Source organism: Typopeltis vanoorti, chromosome 12 (genome assembly GCF_054136105.1).
Source record: "Typopeltis vanoorti isolate ZY-2024b chromosome 12, IOZ_Tvanoo_1.0, whole genome shotgun sequence".
Taxonomy (NCBI): Eukaryota; Metazoa; Arthropoda; class Arachnida; order Uropygi; family Thelyphonidae; genus Typopeltis; species Typopeltis vanoorti.
Window position 1 is genome coordinate 41,455,065 of NC_143560.1, and position 20,339 is coordinate 41,475,403.

General features: G+C 34.6%; 1 protein-coding gene across 5 annotated transcripts in view; it reads left to right on the top strand.

Annotated features, from left to right (window-relative positions):
* LOC150100731 (plexin-A2-like) overlaps nt 1–20,339 on the top strand; it is a 992,258-nt gene that overhangs the window by 456,025 nt on the left and 515,894 nt on the right. For all 5 annotated transcript variants that reach the window (XM_090402045.1, XM_090402043.1, XM_090402046.1 and 2 more), the window contains one exon: nt 7,445–7,491. The gene's annotated coding sequence lies outside the window, so the exon portion shown is untranslated. The remainder of the gene's footprint in view (nt 1–7,444; nt 7,492–20,339) is intronic.

The following is a 20,339-nucleotide window of genomic DNA, read 5'->3' on the forward strand; positions in this document are numbered from 1 at the left end:
TAGTCCACTGAAAGAGATCGATATTGGAGTTCTGAAAGACGGTTATCGAAATTCTTCTTTATTTAAGAAGTTATCTTCTTAAACAAGAAAGAATATCTTGAGTATATATGTCGTGGTTGCGAAAGGGATATTAGCTCGGGTGGTGGTCGCTTTAACATTTAATGAGCACGCTGCACGAAAGAGACTTTTTTTTAGCTTGAATTTGCTAAAGGTTTAATAGCCTTTTTAAAATATTTTGTTCCAACATAATTAATATAAAAAATTACATTCATGAAAATTCGAGGACATCGGCATTTAAGACTCTTGTTGTATATTTCAGCTTGCTTGCTTTGTGTGTGAGAGAGAGATTTTATGCCAGGCTTTCTCTGTAACTCTGCTACTGTCATCCTTTATTTTATTTATTTGGTTTTTATAAAGAATTAATTGAATTGCTTGTAATATACGTAATTCTTGTCGTTTCCAACCTTATATAGCTGGAGACTAGGATATCTGTCTGAAATGTATTTAATTCTCTATAGTTAACAACTAAACTAAATCAAAACTAAAAGATAGCTCAAGCAGAAGTGGATTTTTAGAACAGATGTGCTTGAAATTAAAACCCCTCCATCTTCCAGAACAGTGGAAAATACTGGGAAGAAGGAAAAGAAACAGCGTTATCAATTGCAAAAGACACTCTAGGTTCCAAACCCAAAATAAACAAACAGTGGATAACCCAAGAAATCATAGCTACAATAGAAGAGAAAAGAGAGGCCAAGATAGTTGTAAACCAACAAAACAATGAAGAGAATAGAGAAAAATACAGAGCACTAAAAAATAAAGTTGATAATCTATGCAAAAAAGCCAAAGAAAAATGGTTAGAAATGCCAAGAAGCATACCAACAAAACAACCTAAAAGTCTTCCATGATACTGTAAGAGAAATTACAAAGGAATTCTCAGCAAAAGCAGTAACAATGATAAACAACAAGATGACTGAAACCGGGAATATTGAAGATATAAGAGAAATCAGTCTTAAAATGGTTTGACCAATCTTCCACCAAGGGAACAAAACTACAATGCCAACAATAGAAGAAAATAATGACCACCCAAAAATTTTACAAGAAGAAGCTAGATACGCAATAAAACAGATGAAAAACAATAAAGCAACAGGCATTGATACTATCCCTACTGAACTGTAGTCATATGGAGGCAGCATATCAATAGAATATTTAACAACCCTATTCAATAAAATGCTACAAACAGGAGATATCCCATATGACTGGAGAACTGGAGAGATCATCCCAATATACAAGAAAGGAGACAAAAGAGGCTGCAGAAATTACAGACCAATCAATTGACTCCCTCACACCTATAAAATATTTATAAGAATTATACAAAATAGATTAAAAAAACACCTATGAAGAAATGATAGAACAAGCTGGTTTCCGAGGAAACTATTCAACAATAGACCAAAGTTTCACATTGCATCAACTAGCAGAGCTTAGCTGGGAAGACCATAAAGAATTATATTGTTGTTTTGTGGACTTTAAACAAGCTTTCGATATAATCAACAGAGAAATCCTTCTTAAACTTCTACTAGAAAAAGCAATAGACAAATATATAATACAATTTCTGATAAAATATTACTCTAAGACAAATGCAATAATTAAAAAGGACACACAACAGAACCCATAGAGATCCAAAACGGAGTAATGCAAGGATGCCCATTATCCCCATGCCTATTCAACATATATCTTCAAATATCAACATATAATATCAAATATGCTGATGATCTCGTCCTTCTTGCAAGAACCCCAAATGAACTACAAAAGTTGATAAACAAGCTAAACGAAACCTGTAAAACATATGACATGACAATAAATATACAAAAGACAAAAGTGATGAAAATAGGGAGGAACGGAACTACCATCTCAGCCACCCTAAATGGAGAACAAGTAGACAACTTCATATACCTTGGATCAAAACTAACAGAAACAATAGATGAACTCAAAACAATCAAACACAGAATAGCGATAGGATGGACCACCGTGGGAAAATTACAGAAAATCTGGAAAACAAACAAGATATCTAAGCAAGCCAAAATCAAATTATATGAAGCAATAATTATACCAACAGTCATCTATGGAGCAGAAGCGTTGACAGTTAAAAAAAGAGAGGAGAAAAAACTGCTGGCATTTGAAATGAAATGCTTAAGAAAAATAAATAGAACAAGTTGGATAGAAAAGAAAACAAACATCACAGTCAGACAAGAACTATTGTATAAAAAGACAATAATAGAAAAAATTAGAAAACAACAACTGAGATGGTTTGGACACATTGTATGCATGGACGCAGACAGACTTCCTAACGTCCTGATCATTACTTTTCCAACTGAAAAAAGAAGACCCGGAAGACCAAGAATTACCTGGCTGAAATTAATAAAGAACATCTCGGGATGCAGAACATATAAGGAACTTTTTCGAACAGTAAGGAATAGAGAAGACTGGAAGATCCTGCTCAAGAGAAGACTCAACCCGTCTTAGACGGAAGAGAAGAAGAAGATAGTTGACAACTATGGAGGATGGGATATTTTGGCAAACTCTCCACAGAATAGGGAAACACGAAATAATTATAGTGAATAAAATATTATGTTAATTAATATTTCGCCAGACCTTAAGCACCTTGGGCCATTCCATGTTTTTGGTTGCAACTTTTGGTAGATCAGAATAGTTAATATTTAAAATAAATAAAAAAATACTCTACCCAGATAAGAAATTAATTGGATTTAGATAAACGTGATTTTACATATTTTGAAGTAGAATAGCGTTCCTGTAAATACACAGGAGCCAGATCTGCTAATGAGTACTGTTATGTATTTGTCATAGCTTTGTAGGATAACAAAATGGAAAATCTCCACAAACACGACGAATATACAGAGTTCCCCAGTATTTTAAGATATAAGGTGAATACTTTGAATTCAGGGATCGAAAGAATGGCTTTTAGAAACCAAGCTTTAAAATCTCGCCGCCTTGATGCTGTTTCGATGTTTGTTATGATGAATTTTTCTAACCTATGTCGTTGCACTGGATCTCAGTTGTACGTTATATTAGATGGGAGAATTGTTTTCAAAGTGTTGTAAATTCTAATCTCTTCCCAGCTTTTAATCTATCCTGTTATATTACAATCTGCTCTTAATCATTCTTACAAAGGTTTCTTTTTACATGTAACGTTTTGTGAGTATGGTGTTAAGAAATCGGTTTAAGTTAATTAAAATCTAAAGTTTGCATTGTGTACCATTTTGAGAAGAGAGAAAATTATAATTTGTATACTTGAAAGTTCCTACTCAGACGGAATTGTCTTCGACTAATACATGCTGGTTTCATATTGACGAATCATGTTACTTTCCAAAAATATCTCGTGTAGTACAAAATACAATTTTGCCATAACTTAAAAAAAAAAAAAAAAAAAAAAAAACACCCTTCGTGGTAGTGTCGCAGTTTGACAACAGATGGCAGCAGCTGCCTATATAATGCAGTATTCATCAGGTCCCCATATCGAGGGATGGGGTGTTTATAGTTGCGTACAGAAATCAATACTTCCGATTGTACTGACTACATTGCTGTCTATCTACTCCATCTTTAAAAACCACTCCAAATCGCAATATATAGGCGAACACAGTATAGTGACGAATAAGGTCTTTTATATAAGTTATTGAATTCAAGGTGAGTTGAAAGCTATGCTATTCATAAATTAGCGATGCATATCAGAATACTGGATTTTCTCCTACGTTTGTAATTGCAAAATGTTTTCATGTGTTTTCCTTCACATCAGATTAGTAAAAACATGAAATTCTCTACCCTTCCCAGAGTGTTCTTAAAGATGTTCATATTTCCATCAACATAACTTTAGATACAATGAGATTCTGTTTTTAACAGTAAAAATTATGATCACGATTCTGTTATAAATTATATTCCGAGCTGATTAAAATTGCGTGCTAAGACCAGTCAGAAGTGAAAAATTATCGAACCTAAGGTTTATTTATTTATTTTTTTATTAGCTTTTTTTTTTTCACACGCAGCATTTATTATCGTGTGTGTTTCACCACTTTCTGTTTGGATCTGCAAGATCCAAACAGAAAGAAAAAAAATGCTTGTCGGGAATTTCTTTTGCATTAATATGATTAATGATTGCATCTGGTGATTAAGGATTCGCTAAAAGTAATCTTTCTGCTGATGGTAAAACTCTTTTTGAACGCAACAGTTCTAACATTTTTCAGAATTTTCATTTATAGAATAATGAAGGAATTCATTAACTCATTTGAACCAAGTCCATGTTTTATAGCATTTAACGAAACATTCTCGTTCTGCAATTAACTGTAAAATACCACTTTCAAAGACACTGCATGAGTTGAAAAGCAGATCGCATTACAGTTATATAAAATGACTATTACAATCTGATCTTAGGATCAAATAACGTATCGTGTTGGTGTGTGTGTGTGGGGGGGGGGGTAATTTCCAGCCCTTACACTCGTGGATTGTTTGTCCTCAAAGTAAAATTAATGATAGAACACCTCATAAAAATGCTATGAAGTTGAAGAAACAAAACGAACTAATGCGCAATTTTTGCTCATAAAATTTTACACCTTTTTGTTAATTTAATCAATTTTTTCCCCTCATCCCATTCTCCAGAGAAATGAACCCTAATGGTAATTTCTTAGCTGTTTATTCTTTTCAATCGAATAAGCAAAGTGAAAGAATTCAGGCGCTTTACATTTTCTTGTAATTAGCTACAGCCCATGATTATCTGCGCAATCCCAGTGAGACTCGCTATCAAAGAAAGGTGGAAGTTGCTTTGGAATTAATGGGTGTAAAAAGTATATTTGTCGTGTGTGCTTGCTCATATCCCCGTCGTCACAATAATGAACTGTGAAATTAGGAATGATATTGATTTAATTACAGCTAGTTCATTTCATTAGAATCATCAGAAAGTCCTATGTTATCGAGATAGATTAGTGCAAACAGTTCCTCGAATATTTAATCCGCGTAATTGAGGATTTTTTCTATTGGATTAGGATTGGATGTATTACTAATCAACTTTTATGTTGTAATAGAATCCATTTTGTTCTGCAATTTGGAAAATTTGTTTGTAGGACGTATATTGGTTCTTAAGCGTAATTTGCTTAAGAACTTTTCCTTACAGTTATCAGCGGTTGTGCTGAAGAAGTTTTCCTCCTTTCAGAACTCGAGACACGACTATTGTATTTCTTCGAACTTGATCCATTGTTCGAATTAAATGATTGTTTAGGTATTATCTGTTATTGCGGTGCCTTGATAGTTCGCTTTCGTACTAACAAAATATTCCATTGAATACTCTTTTCTCCAATCTGGTTTTGGAGTATTTGGATTTCCAACTTTTATATGGATTTTCATTCAGAATGACTCCTTATATTTTTCTAAAATTAACAAATCGTGCTTTTTTTAATTAATGAACTTTTGTTGAATAAAAGAAACAGCAATTATGTATGCATACCAGTTAGAAAAGTATAAATCGAATAGAATAAATCTTTATTACTTTTGTTGTAAATCCTTTCTCAGCTTAATCTAGGTTAATTAGGAAATCAACCTTTTCAATTTCTTCTGAGATCTAGGTAGGGCTCATATCCGAGTAAAGTTGGGTGCAGAGACAGCCACAAGATAGAATAGTCGTGTAAGGGATTATTCGCGTGGAATAAGTTTAGTCCACTAATGTATTAATCTTATCTTTATCGTAATACGAAAAAAAAAATGCACTGAATTCAGTAGTCAGAGAATAATGTTCACTCAGGACTATAACTTTCATTGCAACTAAAACCAAGCTCAATGTTTTTTAAATAACGAACAACGGCATTTCCGGATTTTTGTGATGAAGACACTGGCTGAGTTTCCATAAGACCTACCCCCCCCCCCCCTCATCCTTCAACCTCTTCATTTCTTGTTAGAGGAAAAAAAGTGTGCAAAAAAGATATGGGAATATAAAATCTTCCAAAAACTTTATAAATTTTCTTGCATAATTAATAAAAAAAAAGTACGTGGTTTCAAAAAAAAAAAAATCATTGTATGTTGAGACAATAGGTAATCTGACACTAATTTCAAAGCTAAAGCAGTGGTTTAATCAGAACATCATGTTGGTTCTAATCCAACGTGAAATAAGACAAAACACGTTTGCAAGAATGCAAAATGAATTGAGAACTCAGCGAAAGTCCATGTAACGTTTATCATAAATTTGTGATGACCAGCTTTTTTTTTTAAGACTAAATCTTGACGTGTAATTCTAATAGATCCTTGAGAGGCATGATTTTCTATCTCCTGACTGTCTGCTAGATTTTATAAACAGGTACACATTCTTCCCACTCATCCTTTCCCTTTATTAAACATCTTGTATGGCGCTGTTTAATATCACTGACTCAGAACTGTAGACTACTTGATGTTTTGCTTTTATGTTTTCTTGATAATCCACGACGTATTGCACAAGAAAGCTGATTGTCACTCAAGAAATGCTTGCTGTGATGTAACTTGTGGAGGAGGAAGGGGAAAAAAAAAAAAATCGATTGCCAGAAAATCTTCAGACTCCAAACCATGCGTATTACTAGACCCACACACATACACACAGTTTTATTAAATTTCGTTATTATGTAAACTTACTATAGGCAGCAGTATTAAAATTCAGCTTTATCAAAAAAAAAAAAAAAAAAGGGAAAAAAATAGCCGATATTAGCTATTCTATTGGTTGGGAAGGGGATTTGCCTGAAGTTTAAGTTCGTCGCTTCCTTCGTTCCTTTTATAAACTTATTTCTTCCTGAAATCTCGCCTTAAAAAGTTGAGCTGAATACTAAGTGGAATTTATGAAGCAAATGTAATTTTGTGAGCAAACGAATGCTCCAACAAATGTTCCTAATTGTGCCCTCTTGAGAGAGAGCACTAGTGCTGAAAGAATGTTGTCAGCAGATTTTTTTTTTTTTTTTCTCTTCTTTCTCGCTTAGAAGCAACGAGGTGTATAAAAAAGTAGAGTAGTTTTGGTTGATATAATTATGCCTTGGTGTTGCAAACTAGGATAATGATGCCGTAATATATTTCCTTGGATGACTCTTTTACAATTAGTATATGTTAAACATAAGTGATATGAAAGGCATTTTGGAAATAATGAGCATTTTTCGAGTATGAAAAGAAGGGAAAATTGCATTGGCGTAAATGCACTAGAGGGCGTCAACTGCATTAAGTGTTCCTAATTTTTCGCGTTTTATTTTGATTAGTCATGTCCATACTTAATTGCATTTTAAACAGTGACGGCAGCATGAATTTTGATAACAATTTCACTCAATCTGTGCGCTGAGATAAGTTCTTGTCAGATAACTTAAAGCATTGCATGTATGTTGTGAAATATTTGTGAATCGACTGGTTTTACGAGACTCGCTTTCTCTTATTCTTCCAGGTGGAGACCGAAGGTTTCTTGTTCAGCTGCTGTGACACTGATTGAAGGTAAGTGGATTCTGTGCAATTGATTAGTAAGTTTTGATATATATATATATATATAAATTCCGATGCACTTTTTTTGCCAATTTCATTAGTGTAATTGAATGAAATAAATACCTAAAAAAAAAAAAAAATAAAATAAATGATTATTATTCTTTCACTACGTGCATGTAGGTGTTAAAGTGGGTATAGCAAGTGCTCGACAAATTATGCAAAAATGTACTCGTCCAAGACCTCATTTTACTTTAATATTTTTTTTTTCATGACGTCTCAATAAAATCTCGTTTCATAAAAGTAATTAGTCATATTGCGTCTGTTTTCTTAAAGTTAATAAGACTTTGTTTAAAAAGGTATTTTTATTAAATAAAAATATATTTTGTCTTGTCCAGTCTTTAAATCTCTAGAGTGGTTAAATCTCAGCGGAACAGATTCAGCGAAACATAATGACTTGCTCTTCATTGGCGTACTCTTCTCATCCTGTATACGTATAAGTGGATGATAATGAGCGTTGTTATATTCCATTTGGTGGCTTGCTACGGCCAGGTAACTTAGTTTGTTAAACTTAATTTTGATAATGATAAGTGGGCAAATCCTATCTGCATAGTCTATCTCACTCGGTGTGTCCTCTTGCCGGTTTGCTATCTGCAGCAGAGAAACCTTGCTATTCTGTTAATGGTCCTCACATCATAGACGAGATTTGAACCCAGATCTTTCCACTAGTAGGGTATCGTCGCTATAACTATAGAGGTGCTGTCTTAGTATATCATACTTAGAATCTCATAATGCTAAAAGAACGTTAAAAATTGCTGTATCATTATCAATCTATTCTAATTGGAAATAATGCAAATGCATACCAAAAGAGGTAAATATTGTTACCTTAAATGACCAACCTGACTGCCTCATGCGCTCTGTCTTCATCCGAAAAATATATGCCAATAAAGAAACTAATTTTTTAGGTTCATCAATCTTAAAGGTGTTTAGATTTTTCAGTCCTTAATTAGAAACCTGATCGAGGGAGAGGGAATCGTTGATATCCACTACATATTACGTAAGCTATTTGTCTGAATAGTTACTGGTAGTTGACTGGTCTTGATTATGAAACACCACAACATTCTGTTTGCTGGGAAACCATGGGCAGCGCCTTTGAAAATTCAGTGTTGTGTTATCAGAGCTTTTCTCTTTTTATGACAAGCAGAGCTAGTTGCTGTTAATTTGTGACAGAATTGTTGCTCAAGTCTGCTCTTCATTGGTTTATCGCATAATGCATTTTTATTTTGCTTCGAATTACAAAAACGAATAGCATCGTGTGTGTGTGTGTGTGTGTGTATATATATATATATATATATATATATTAATTATTTTAAACTGAACTTTGAGTTTATCTGTTTAGAGATTAAACTCGATGTCGTTCGCGTTTTGATATAGTGTTAGTTAATTTAAAATTCAAGAACTTGTATTCATGGTTTTTATAATGACGTTTATATGATTAGGTAATAATTTCACTAAATCCCGACTCTTTACCTGTCACTAATCAAACGCATTTCCTTCAAGTCATATGAAACTACCGCTCATTTTCATATACAGTTTTTATGCTATTAAAATACTCGAATAAACAGTTAAAGATTCGGTATCATAAAAGGTGTTTTTAGTTTCTTTTAAAATAAAAAAAAATAATTTTTGAGCACGTAAAATATTTAAGATTTCTTATTATTACTATATAACATATAAAAATAAGCTACATACTGAATCAAAAATTGAGGGTTCTAGGACAAGTGGAAGCGTTTGAATTTCTTGTATTAAGAATCAGGGCAGTGAGCACGTAATACACGAAATGGAGGATTTCTTTGTAAGCATCTCTACAGGTCACACTTTTCAACCAATTTCAATCCATTTCGTTATATCATCCTTTCTTATGTTGCTGTAGGTCTCCTGAGAACTTCGGCACAATCGGGCCAAAAATCGAAAGCAGGCTGGAAGATCTCATCGTTTAGCTGATTTTGTCCATTTTTCCGTGCTTGTTTTACTCACTTCGTACACAAAATAAGGTCTCATCTTACAACACAAAGTGCCAGGAAGAAATAACTTTTCTTGGACATTTTTTTTGCTTTGTTTTCAGGGGTTTGCTGAGTTTGTTAGTCTTTCGCGTAAGCAAGGTTTCTTCCCTCTCACAAACTCGGATTTTTAATCCTGCAACTCAGAATCTTGCTCAAATGACTTTAAAAAATCAAGGGTAACCATGTGCTTAGCTGTTTAATTACTAAGGATGTAGACCAGTTGCTTACGAATTTCTAAATGGCAGGACTAAGTTTTGCTTATTTCTTTTTTTTTCTTTATATGATTTGTGTGTGTGTGTGTGTGTGTGTGTGTGTGTGTGTGTGTGTGTGTATATATATATATTTTTTTTTTTTTTTTTTTTAATGTAAAGAGTGAACAAGCACTAAAAAAAAACAGAGGCAGGAGGTTAGCCGTGATTTTTAGAAGCAGTTACTTCTCTGTCATTGCTTTAATTGTTAAATTTTCTCTCTGAAATGCAGTAAAAAGCAACAACAGTGCCACCAATAATAATAAAAAAAACTTTTGTATTAATAGTATAAAAAAAAGGCAGCAAAGTAATCACCTCCTACTTGAATGTATACTTCACTATCAATAATCCCTCGATTTTTTTTATTTTTTATTTAGTTCCCTACATTTTAAAAGTAATATTGAAAATATATTGCTTAGCCACAAATTAGAGATGGACTCCTTTCCATCAAAGTGTTTTGATGGAAATAATGCAAATTGGGAGATTAGTTTGGTCACATATTACCATTGAAGTCATAAAATCAATTGCGTAAACAAAACCTGAACATTTTTATTCTTAGAATTGTAACAGTCTAATATAGATTATTTTGAGAAGGACGTTTGGATTGTTCAACAAGTAAAATTATCAATAGCAAGAATTGTAGAACTCCCTTATTTTCTCAAGATACCACCCAAGAAATGTATAAAAGTACACCGACGAAAGAAAAAAAGTGTATTACAGGAGGAGATCCTTTAAAAGAACTACGAAGTTGAATTAATATTCGGGCTCTTTTCCCTTTCCTTGGATGAATTCAAAATTTATACTCTTTAGCACATATAGTAAGGACCGGAGTGCAGAATCAGTTACATGTGGGTCTTATTAATAATATAGAAAATATTTACATGCTGCGAATTAGGTCTATCTAAGTAGCCAACAGAATGTTCCCCGTATTTGAGCAACGTTTCATCATGGCAAGCAAAGCATGTGAATGTGTTCTATACAATAGATTCATAGACAAACGATTATTATTTTGAAGATAATAGTTACTTCCAAATCGACGCGCCTAAATGCCTCCAAATGTGCCTGTTAGTGGCTTGAATAACAAAATGAAAACTTTGGCCATATTTTCTCCCCAAGACATTTTTTAAATGTAGCCAATTGAGATTCTCCACATCTAATTGAGATATAGAATGCGAAAGCAGAAATCAGCGTCTTCATCACTGAAGGGCAGAGAAGCAACATTAATAGTAGTTTTAAACCACCTCAGGTTTATCATTCTTGCATTAGTAGAATCCCTGACATAGATTTCAAGCTCATATTAAGATGTATTCCTAGCAGTTGTCCTTTAGGACACAATGGACAATTGCTAGGAATTGCTAGAGATCTTGAAGTATGAGGGAGCGGGGCTTATCGTTTTTCCTTGACGGTAGAAATACAAGTGTCATTAAGGAAACCAATACTAGTTCATTGTACAAAAGGTTAATGTCAACTGAGTTGACATTAAACTTTTGTTTCGGCTATTCTCTTTCAGTAAACGTTCAAGGATTCGGGTGGTTTGTTCTTATTGTGGAGTAATTATCTTCCCCCGCCTCCCCTCCCACAAGAATTCGCTCCTTAGGAGGAGGTGTAGCAAAGATGACCTTAGTTTTGACAGTTGAATTATAGAGGCCATGGACTTTCACTGCAAGAGTTCCATTGATTCTAATATTATTAAAAACAGACGAGGAGATGTTTTCAATATATCCCATGCATTTTGTAATCTAGAACATTTCATCACGATTCCTTTACTCATTCATGTTGGGCACATTGAACGGAGAAGAAAAAATAATCGCAATTTCCATAGTTTTTATTCAGAGTTATTCCCGTTTGATCGAGGGTAAAAAGAGTTGTGTGTGTAGGGGGGGGGGGGGGACGAGATAAATAAGTGCATGCGTGCAGTTTTATTTCCATGAAATGTAATAATGTCCTTGCATGAGTTGTACATGGCTGAATATGAAGGTCGTGTGTCTCACTTCCGCCAGCAAGTAAAAGCTAACCCCCCGCGCTCCCCACACACCTCCTTTCAAACAAACAAACCAACACGACTAACGCCAAAAAAGTATAACGAGCTTTTCCCGCCCTTATTATGCAGCAGACGCCACGTTGACCGAAGCACGACTGACGAAAATGTGCGTGTTCCTTGATTACCTCAAGGTTCTACTGATTTTTCGTGCAGATGCGAATTCGCCTACAAACTTTTGAACGCCTTTTCGAATTCATGAAATGGAAGTCTAGGCGGCGCTCGTGTTCGTTCATTAGATTATCGTGCTGGAAGCTAAGACCTAGCGCGTTTAGTTAAAATATATTACCATTTGGATAGTCATGTAATACTTGCCGACAGATTCGAGTTCGGAGGAGCTTCAGGTTGCCAGTATTATAAAGTATAATGTGGCTGGAGGAGAAAACTTAGTCGTTATATCACCCTTGGGAAAACCTAAGTTTTAGTTTAGGTTCTAAGGAACCGAATCGTTATGATAGTGCAGCAGGGATTCCAACGACAGATTACTACCATAGAACTATGGAGATTTAGTATTAGTTTTCTATTAAGAGGAAACAGGAAGACATGAATAAATGTCACGTCTTCCATGTTGACTCCTTCATTTGTTTGTAGCGGGACTAATCAGCTAGGAACGAACTTAATAAAGCCTCAATTGAGAACAATTGTTACCTTAGATGCCTTCTTTTGGTATTTGTAGTTAAGATGTGTGATTAATGTAAACACTCATTTCATGTTACTTGCCTTTCGGTATTGCAGCAGTTTTCTTCGGGATATTTATTTGCTTTTATGTCAATCTCAGATGGCATTTATACCTTCCACGGGTGCCATGAAGTGCAGAATGTAGTCTTCAAGACAAAAGTTCCTATAGAAAAATTTGACTTCATATTAAGTCAACATTAAGTAATGAAACTTTTGACTATATATAGTTTAGTGCTTTTTAGATGTAGTTGAATTAGCTGACCTCATAGAAGCGGCAGGCAAAGTATCGAAGTCAGTCCTTGAATATAGTAGATTGTACAAATGATAGGCTTGCATCCTATTTCGTTAATTTAGTGGGGATTTTTCATTTATGTTTGAATGTGTTCATCTTCCTCCGTTTATCGTCTGTGGTTGGATTCTAATTACCGATCAAAAAAGTATTAACTATTATGAATCCGTCAGTGTTTTTAAGGATAAACATTTATAATACAAACGGATATATATGAGCAAGGAATATCCTGATCATTTTTAGGAATACTAATGCTAAGAGGACAAACTATGGAGCAGTTTACAATACTATTATATTTCACATCTTTCTTCGTCTTATTGAGACATCCAATATTAAATATTTTCGTTTTAAGATTTATTGTAATTTGAACAAAAATATTCATGTGTTTAAGAGACTAGCTTATAATTCACTAGCTCATAACTGTCTGATCATTTTAAGACTGTGGTTTTTACTCTTTCCTTCCCCCCCCCTCCCCCCTCCCCCCCAAGTTGTTCCACATAATTTAAATAAGTTAGATAATGCTTAAAATCGGGCTTTTCTGGAAATTATTTTCATCTCAATTAAATTACGTCATGGTTTTAATCGAATAGTAACAAACCGGAAATATAGAAAAAATGCACTGAAAAATTAATTCATATTACCATCCTCTAAGCTTGAGGATGGTAATATGAATTAATCAGCAAGAAAAATTTGTTTAATTGGGTATTATAAAGTTGCCACTTTTTTTACTGCGTTTGATCAGAGAGAGAAAGAACTCGACCAAGTTATGTTGCACGAACAAAATTCGTGGATCACCAGGGACTACTTACGCTTAATATGAAACGGTTATAACGTAACGAATTCTATATATACCTTCCCTTTCACTTTTGCATGATCAGAATTATGCACGCTTTATTCTGCAAATTCCTTGCTCGGTATTCGTTTTCATGTACAACTCGCAAGACAAACTTGCTTCATTCGGTGAGCATATAGTATTAACTTGTCATTGTACAGATTCCGTGTTGACTATGAGGCAAAATTGATTTTGGTGATACTTCACGCTCGCCTTGAAATTCTCAATGGTTGGGACTCCAACGGGACATTGAACGCCAGTTGCAGTGTCATTTAATCAGATCTTGCATCCAAAGTGAATTCTCTGTTTCTGCATAGAAACTAACATATATATTAAAATCTTCTGAGGAAAATAGTCTTGCTTTCCTGCACTGGCTTGACGATCTCCGTATCCTCAGTCAGAACTCGAAATGTAAATCACGGTACGGTACGTACGAGACCTATCACTCGTATAGTGATAGGCCTCGTCTATGACGCGAGGAACCTGTATCAAGAACTTTTCAAGTAAAAGTGGGTTAGCCGGTCTCATACACAGAGGAATGGCAAGCCGGCACGCATTTATGAGGGCTTTTCAATTGAAGATGACTTAATCCATTAATCTCAGACGTGCCAGGGTTTTGCACCTGGGAAACTCCAGTTTTTCATCTTCCGCAAACAGGCCATTAGAACACATGCAATTCAGACGTAATACACTATCCTCGTAGCTAGAGTTGCTTCGGCCGTAAATCCCAAATCAATCAATTGGCTACATTGAATTGCCTAAAACCCCTAATTAGAGGACTCAACCCATCTAAGGACGAACGATAGATGGATAAATGATCGGTGGCTGCTCAGGTTTGACACCCGTTGGTTTCCATAGATGAATTAAATGATTTTTACTAATTGGGTTTTATTGTTTCCACTCAGAACTACATAATATTCCAGATAGAATGGTATCGTATGATTTTAACCTGATGCTCTTGTGGTGATCATATGAAACCACAAAAGTTTTTTCCTCTAAAAAAACTTGGATTTTTCAATCCGAGATTGCGTGTGTTCTTCTGGCAAACTTATCACAATAAAGTAATTTACAGATGTTAATACGTTGGGCTCAAATCATTGCTTTAGCCGTAATTGGAAACAGTGACAGTTGGCTAAGTCTTTATATGGTCGAACCAGAGCATCATCACTCGCCCTTCATCAGATGACTCCGTTTTTTCCAAACTCTATTGTATAGAACATTCCAAGGACTTGCGACTAAAATGCCTCCGGATAAGACATCTCTACTTGCTCCAGTTCACGTACGTATTGCCACCACCTCTACCTAGTTTTTTTTTTTTTTTAAATTAAGGCCGACTTTTATTTGTGGAATGGTAAAACAGAGATTTAATTAGATTGGTGAAACATCAGTTTTCTAGTGTCCTCGTCAAGCTTCATGTCCTCCTGTGGACTTCGTGTGATTCGCTTTATTCTCAGTATGAGAAATGCTCTTTTCAAACGTATTTTTGCTCTTCCAATTCTTAAAAGAAAGTTGTCTTCATATTTGCAACCTCTAAGATAGAAATGCATTTCGTAAGAAATACTACAATGGCTCTGCAAGTCAGTTGCTTATTCTGTGTTATGCACCAAATCTCTGCTTTGACCTAGAATCATGTACAGCTTCTGCGCAGTGACAGATATTACTGTATCCGGATTAGGAATCTGTTGCGACCTTTGCAAACGTTGATTAATTGCAAAGATAAACAACAAATAATACCAATTTATTTCCTGTTTACCATTTATGCCGAAAAATTTAAATAGTCTATATTGTTGACAATTTACTGATTCCCAAATGGAAATGCCTCTTGCGCTACTTTAATAGTCGAAAGAATTACTTAGAACATGTAAAAAAATAAATAAAATAAATCAATTTGGGGAATATAGTGTGAAAAATGAGTTACAGTGCATCGTGCACATACGTATCGAGTAAGTAAAAATTGTTTCACGAAATATGCCATATTAAGAAAAAATAAACACACCAATCCATTTGCAGACATAAAAGGATATGCAAGATATCGAACCATTACATTGTCAGTTCCTTTTATACAATCTTTGTATTCATAAACATGAAGTATTATAAATTATCATGAAGATGAATATTTTCGCTTCTAGCAAAAAAAATATTTTGCGTCCAAAATTCTGGTTAAAACAACAACAAAAAAAAAATTTTAAATTAACAAATGCACGATAATAAACAGAGTTGAATGCACTTTCATGCCGTTGGTCTAAATGCAAATGCACGAACCACTTTTCCAGTTAATATAGATTCGTTGCTTTCTTTAAAATACTACAAATGTCACGACTTCCCTCTAGTTAGTTTGAAGTGGCATGCAGCCCGAATTGTAGTCGGAGCTAAGTACTTTACAATAATGAGACATTCTCTCCAATTAATTATAATTGTGCTATTCCAGGTTATTTAAAATGTTTCACGGTGCATCTGCTGATGAAAATTAACATTTGCTAACATTAGGGATGAATTCCTTTATTAAATTGTTCTAAATTTAAATTATTCATCTTAATTCCGTAAATGACATCCACGGTACTTATTTCATGTCATGTTTATTAATTTCTATGAACAAAGTACTTACCTAAAACGCTGCTTGCAAATAGCTCTTCAAAATCTCGCTGTATGTATAAGATATCTGTAGTAATATCGATAAATAGGTAAAGTACATTGCCTGAGACGAATTTCCTATTGCTATTTATGAGTAAAGGGAGAATTTATCGTCTATTTATTTCATTTCAGTTAAATATCTAAAGACATCTCTCATTGTGCTGGCCGAAAGGTAGCGCTTTTGTTCTCCAGTAGTATGCTCTAGGTTCGAATCTCGTTCACGATACAGGTATTTGTGATGCTTTGAGATGGCAGATGAATTTCATGTTTAGTGTTGAGACACATCCCTTGTTGGAGGCCTGAAGTGGCACGAAAACGTTCTCTTTTTTTTTTTTTCTTTCTAGAGCAAGATTTTGGGATTATTCCAATGTACAACAAGTTCCCAATCCTTCAATGGTCACACACACAAAAAAAACTCTTAATTGATGAGAGAGAGAATCTCCGCGATGTTTTTTTTTCCCGTTACAACGCCCACTAAACATGCATTGTCTGTTGCATTGAGTAAAGCCATTTGAAATCTTGTATAAAGATTACATGCAAATTAAATATTTAATATCTAAAAGTACTTTCTTTATAATTAAAGAAGGGCCTAATGCCTTTATTCTTTGGAATTGTCTTCACCAGAATTTCCGCTATTAAACTTTTACAGATATTTAAATAGTTAATAAGTGTTTTCTTCCAAATCTTAGATATCTTGTGTATAAAAGATTAACATTTTATTTAGAAGTTCCATAAAAACATGGAATACTGTTTTTAATTATTTAATATGGAATGATGTTGATGCAGCATAAGTATGCTGCATCTCTAATCTCACTAATTAAACGAAAATCTCTAAATAATGCCAAATTAATTTGTTTTTAATATTTCTAGGTAGAGTTTAATAATAGTCCAATTTACCAGGATTAATTACAGTTTTTAAATAGCATTAAAAACCAAACGCGCTGGTGATTCATCCCGACCTCGTGTTGTTATTTTGAGATGCTTGTTCCAAATTACGATTCGATGAATACGGGTATGGTGGCTCAACTCTTATTTGCTATCGTCTCTTAACGCATTATCAGCCATCTAATTCATCTTCACGTGGCTACTGTACGTGGTCCGTGTTAATCGGGCGTATTAGTGATAATCCCCCTGTTTTAATAACCGACCTCACCTATGACCTCGCACGTATCTGGCGGTATCTTTGTTCTCCAGGTTACTGAAAATGAATATCAGTTGTCTGTACCAGGCGAATTGGCCCTAGAGTCAGTCGGCAATGGTGCGGAAGCAACAATAATAGGTCATATATACATTAGGGAAACAATATCGCCGTGTGACGTCAGAAAAGCGGGTGCGAGCACGTGCTGCCATTGATTTCCCATTTGCTTCTCTGGTGGCAATAACGGTTTACAAGCCGGTGTGCCTACGACAGTGAATAGGCCGGCCTGGGACTGGAGATAGTCACGCCATTATTACTCGTTGGACCTTCTTCTCGTCTGACGGCCGTAATTGTACAGGAGGGTGGGTGGAAAGAGAGGAGAGAAAAAAAAAAAAAAAAAAGAAGAAGAAAAAAGCTTTCTTTGATGTTCGCAGTTTCCGACGGTGGTCAATACATGTGCTGTTGTGGTGTAGGGTTACCGAGACATGCTAACCTTCCGCAGGGAAGCTTCCCGAATTTTAGCACTAATGTTTCTTCTCTTTCTCTGTGACAGATTCGCTGTTTGGGGGAACGACTGTAATTGATTGTGTCACCAATCTAATTCTCTAAGACCCAGCGGACTGAGGCGCAATTTGATCATCTGAAGGGAAGCAGACACACAGCGCCCAGAACCCTTGAAGATTTCTACTTTATCGATTACGTGTGCATTGCAGTGAAAGTGGTGGATCACGGATGTCGTGTAGTTAGGTAGACTGGTCCGATGAAATGATGGGCAGAGGAAATAGTAATTGTCCGTAATGATCCTTCTGATGAGAATGTATTATCTGCCGTATTTGAACAACTGTTGCAAAACACCTTCTTTCCCAGTTCAGTCAATGCTCAGCGTACAAACATGGTCGGTTTAGAGCCTTTACAACGAACAGATGCAAGCATTTTTCTATATAAAAAGCATGCAAGATGCATCTGCCGCTGTATTAGCATAAAATTTCAATAATTCTTTCCGCGAGTTTGAGCCTCTGTTTCATTTCTTTTTCGGCTCACCTATCATTTAACTCTCTGACGATAATTACATTTTCTTTTGTAGCTGCCTGGCACTGTATTGAAGTTAATTTTAATCTTTTTTTATAATTACATTTCCGTTCCTCATATGTAATGTTGTGCATATGAGGGAAAAAAAAAAAAAATTAAAACGCCTGGAATTCTTCCTGGCGTATATTTATGTATGAACCAACAGTTTCAGTCGGTGTCGCAGATAACATTTCATCCTGTTTTTCTCTCGCAGACAAGAACTCGGCTTATTTTCGATCGTTCTTCGTTGTTTCAAAATGATTTTTATTTTTTAAATATTGAATTGGAATTTTACAAATCAGAAGATAGTTGACCAAAAATAACTTAAAATTCGCTATAACAATCCCGAAATTGGATTCCTTGAATATTATTTGACAGTAGTTGTGATCGTCTCCGCCCAAATTTATGTGCTTTTCTGTTGATGGGTTTAGAACTTTCTGGCTGCTGCATTTATAAATTATTTTCACAGCTATAATTATTTATTATGGATTAACCAGTAGAATTGGGCAACACATTAGAGAGAGAACAAAGCACTTTTTTTAAAAAAATATAGAGTACTGATTCTTGTTGCAGTAGATCTACAGTTTCCCCTATAGTCACTTTAAGGATGTGTGACCTTCAGCCTTTGTTCCTTTTCACTTCATCTTTTGTGAACTCTTGCGTAAGTTCTTGTAATCTATTGTAAAAGTTCATGTAGTCTGTTGTATTATATCGCAAAAATCGCGTTCACAAAGGTCTTTACATAAGCACTTAAGATTCTTTAAATGTCAATTCCAGTGCCTTCTTGACTGACTTAATGAACAAAAGCGAGCTCTTGTATATTCACTTCACCCCTCTACCCCTTTTGGTACACGTCATAATATTATGGAAGAGAAATGGAATTTTTGGATTTAAAAACCACTAGTCGTAACTAAAAAATTAAATTATTAGTAAATTTAGTTGAAAATAATATATTATTTTCTTTTTTTTTTATTAGAATGATGTTTAAATTGTTATTGCAACACTGTGAATTTATGCAAGTTTAAACATCAACATTTTGAGTGGCATTATCATTATTACCATTATATTAGCTATCAGCTTAATTTACTACTTGACTAGCAAGGTAGTAAAGGTTTTCTGTCAATTATTGAATTATCATACGGCATATCAGACTAATGTATATTATACCTTGAAGCATCTCATCTTTTTATCGCATAATAATAAATTGTTATGAATATCGCAACTTTTTTTTTTAAATGTTACGTATTAAATGGCTACAGGATCTTCCCGATTCCTCAAAAACCTGTAAGTCTGCCAAAGATTATAGGGTGAGAGTAGCGAACTCTTGTGACTCCAGGGTGCTTCATTCATGAATGAAGCAACACTCCTTGGAATGCAAAATATCTGCTTGTCTCTCAATAGTGGCACAACTGCCATTGCATTAAAAGCTTTAGAAAGTTGGATGCCCGTCAACACTGTTTTGCTGTTGCCCCAAATAACTTTGGAGTTCACGAAAAGTTTAAGCATGACAAACAGACCATACCCAGTCCACAAGGTCGTTGCCAGACAAGACTTGTTTGAAGGACTCATCCTAAATTTATAAAATGTTATAAAAATATTTTTGTCTTGACTAATGGTATTATTTTGCGCCTGCGTACATGTATTAACAGTTTTACCATAATTAAGCGAGTTATTTTTATAACAGCCAACCAGAATTTTAGAATGTAATCGGTATAACTGGAATGGACCCAGTTTTTGTAAAAGAAAATTATAAATTACGTCTAGTTTATCGCATTGTTGAGTGGCCAACTTACCAAATATTCATTTCTCAGAAAAGTTGAGTTTTTATTTTCAACGTGAAACAAACATTATGGACTAGAAATTTAGCCGTGCAACATA